We start from the raw sequence: 4116 nt of genomic DNA, 5'->3' as shown, positions 1-4116 counted from the left end.
GGCTTGAGTCACCATCAGAAGGGCTTCCTAGTCCAAAAAAGGCTCCAGTTGGTGTACCTGCAAAAGCTGGGCAAAGGCTTCCCTAGCTATGGCCTCCACTATTTCCTTTAGCAGGAGCTTGTGAGTTCAAGAGAATCCTGCAAGTCACAGACCTGCTGTTTTAGGAGATATGGGAAGAAGACAGATGGTCTAGAAGTCGAAGGTCCCACTTCTCCTAGAATGGCCAGGGCAGTGCCTCCTATCATACCTCCCATAGCTTGCCAGTAGAAATTTGTTCCCCAATTTCATTCATCCCCTTACTGTTTGCCATAGAGCTTCTGTATCATACAAACTCCCATCCACATAACCCAGTAGGGCAATGGTCTAGAACATCAGTGCTGCTCCCCTCACCATCATATCGGAATAGTTCCAACAAAAACCATACCACTACACTTTCCAACTAGGGCCTCCTCCTCCTCCCCAGAACATGCCTTTTACTAGTGTCCTAGTTTTGTCCCTCCTGGGGGATTTCTTCCTCCACTTCCCACCTCTCACTCAGGAAGCTCTGATATTCCTTGCACCAGATCTCAGTGGAACTTGCATTGCCACCATGGCCTGCCCACAGCAGCAATTGGAACAGCAGTAATAACCATGACTAGCAATGTTTCTCATGTGGTACCAGTGTCACCTCTCCAGCTCTTCACTAGATTCTCCAGTGCTTGTCCCCCAGTCCAACATGCTCTTTAGTCTCCACTCTCCATCCTTTCTAGTGTATTGGTTCCAATAGTAAAGGTAAAGGTTTCCTTTGACATTACCAAAATTTTAATGAGGGCAGAAACTGAGAAATGGATTGTTGTGTCTTGAGCAGTATGTGTTGAAACCATTATTTTTGCTGACTACATTCTGACACTGTTTATTTCTACTCCCTTGATCATTCTTGAGTTGTTCCCTCTTGCTATTGTATTGTAGAACCCCTGCAGAGTATTTCATACAATCATCGAGCTGGAAGGGGACAGATCAAGCCACTGAATTCAACCCCACTATTCAATGCAGAAAGACAAATTTGTTTCCCAAGGAATGTCTTTCCAGATTCTGTTTGAACACCGGCAACAAAAAGGAAGCTCACCGCCAGCTTGATAATTGATTCCATGATCAAACTATTCTTATCCTTAGAAGTTTTTTCTAACATTCAACCAGAATCTGCTTTCCATCAACTCAAGGCCATTATTCTACCAACAGAGAGAAGTTTTCACTTCAGTGTGGCACCCCGTCAGGTACTTAGAAATGCTATCATATTCCACTCAGATGTTTTTTTTTTTTTCTGAAGTTAAACTTACCCAGTTTTCCTGGTCTCTCACTGCAGGATTTCATTTCCTGTCTGATTTGTGCTATCTGATTTGTGCTGATTTGTCTTATGTATGTGTCTTGTCTTTTACTCTCTCTTTCTCTATGGAGCATTAAAATCATGCCAGATAACTTGCATCAAGTAGTTGTTGCAAGGCAGCAAAGCAGCCAATGTATTCATGGTTGTTGGGAGGGGAGAAAGGCAATAGGAGAGCAGATTGTGCTTAGGACTCCTCCAATTTTCACAGTGCTGTTGCCATCATAGAAAAACGGGGAAAATAGTCTGCTCTGTACCTCCACAGCATTGTGTTGGGCAATGTTTCTCAACCTTGGCAGCTTGAAGATGTATGGACTTCAACTCCCAGAATTCCCCAGCCAGCCTTGCATCCTTGCTGGCTGGGGAATTCTGGGAGTTGAAATCCACACATCTTCAAGTTGCCAAGGTTGAGAAACACTGTGTTGGGCACTCTCCCAACTTGGCCTCCCTCTTCAGGAGAGCTCTTCTGGATTACACAAGTGTCCATGAGTGGAATTCAGCAGTGGCCAAACAAATGCATCCAGAAGCATCAACAGAAGAGCAATAGCACCATTATTCCCTAGCAGCTGGAATTTAAGCTATGCTGCTTGTAGTTTCAAGACTAGTGCTTTTTTACAGCCCAATCTTCCAGGAATTTGTTTAGTTCCCTGTGAAAACAGTTTCCATTCATCACCTCTGATGGCAACACTTGCCACAGTTTAATTAGGTGTTGTGTAAAGAAGTAGTTTATGGGCTTGAATACTCCTGCCGTTCTTTTTAAAGGATTAGCCTAAATTTTCACAGGGTTTCAGAGAGAGAAGTGAAGAAAAAAACAATGTTAATTTTTCAGATTTTCAGAGGAGGGATGGCATAATAAAGAAAAAAAAATGAAATCACTGAAGTAATACAGAAAAGCCATTTTCTTTTAATTTATAATAAACCAAGAAAATGTTCATTTCTGAAAAAGGAGTAAGTAAAACTAAGCCTCCCTCTGGATTTCTCCTCCACGCAAGTGCAAGCTTCAGAGGAAGTAAGTTTTTGTATGAGCACAAAAAAGGCTGAAAGGGTTACTTTCTGTCTCCCTGACTACACTATTCTGTTAATAACATGCTGTCTGATTTTTTAAAAATCACCTTAAAGGCAAAGATGCATTTAATATTCTATCTTGAGCTTCAATGGCTTGTTTAATTGTATTTATTGATTGTTAGAGCTGTGCATTTTTAACTGAATCCAGAGCTGAATGCTGACACTTTGCAATACCTCCAGCTTCCTTCCATAAGCTTCAGTAAGAAGTGATGCATCTTTTAAAACATACCTTGTGAAATACAAGCAGGAATTACAGCAGTCAGCTGAGTTCATAGGATGGGACATCTATAAAGTGGCCAATTCGTGAGATAGACCGATTATTGACTACCTTTATTGTACTTCCAATAATGAAATAAAATAAATGTCACTGGTAGTTACCAATGAAGAATGCTCATTCATTGGAGGCCCTTTTATTCATCAGCTTGTTAAAATGAATGGTTCTATTTCCAGTTCATGTAATGATTATTGATTATATGCCACCAAGTCACTGTCAACTCTTTCACAATCAGATTTTCTCCAGGAGGATCTTTGCCCAAACTGGCCTTTCAGGTCTTTTCAGGATGGACCCATCACTGCTGTAACTGAGTCCATCCACCTTGATGCTGGTGGTCCTCTTGTTGGCTTTCCTTTCACCTTTCCCAGCATTAAAGCCTTTTCCAGAGGGCTGGGTCTTTGCATAATGTGTCTGAAGTAGGATAATTTGAGCCTGGCCGTTTGTGCCAGGTGAAAAATGGGGGTTGATTTGTTCGATGATTCATTATTCAAGTCGCTCAGTTCCTCCTGCGAACAGCCCAGACAGACAGTTAGAAACCAGCACCCAACGACGTCAAGTACATTTGTTCTGATCTCTTTTGCGGGGTGGGTGCGATGCCAAGGCTGGGCAGCTGGCAGGCAGGGAAAAAGCACCGCGCGTCACGCTCAGACGGTTAAGCCGCCCTTCTCTCCCCCCGCCCCCAAAACAGCCGCGCCGAACGCTGCCGACGTGCCCGTGCAGCCTCGCCTTTCCAGCTCTCACGTGGCGGTGGCACTGCCCCATTCAGGCTTCCAGGGCCCTCCCTTTCGCTGCTCCCAACCCAAACAAGTAATCAAACGCTTCTTCCGGAGCTTAAATCGCCGGGGCAGATAATCCTGAGCCAAGCTGTTCCCTCACTCTAAACCGAGGGGAAGGCGGGCGTTGAAGGCCTGGCTGGAGAGTCACAGCCCACCAGCGGATCCCTCGGCTCGCCCTTTCGGCTTGTCAATGGCGAGCCCCACGAGGCAATCAATGGGAGGGGGCAGAGGAGCAAGGTCGGAGCCCGCTCTGCCACCCGCCTCCGCTAAGAAGCTTACCTCGTGGCAGATGTTGACAGGCTCCCGGCCAGCTCCGATCGTTCGGTGGGAGGAGGCCGAGAGCCGGAAAGCCCCCTTGCCTCGCTAGGAAGGAGGTGCGGCCAGGGGCTGTTTCCTTGGCGATCTGCAACCTGCCTTGACTTTGTCTCTCCCCACCCTCCGCTCGCCCGCCGCTGGCTGGGGTTCGCTTCCCCGGGCGACTACTACGATCGACGACGAACGCGTGGCGGGAGTTTCTTCGACGGATGCTCAAGCTCTTCCTTTCTCTGCCGGTTTTTCCCAGTCTCCTGGTGGGCGGAAAGCAACATCCAGGCATTGTTGCTATTGCTTCCAGCCCCCCACCCCCATCACGCCCTCCCGCT

This window comes from Candoia aspera, chromosome 7, assembly GCF_035149785.1.
Source record: "Candoia aspera isolate rCanAsp1 chromosome 7, rCanAsp1.hap2, whole genome shotgun sequence".
Classification (NCBI taxonomy): domain Eukaryota; kingdom Metazoa; phylum Chordata; class Lepidosauria; order Squamata; family Boidae; genus Candoia; species Candoia aspera.
This window is presented reverse-complemented; position numbering follows the sequence as displayed.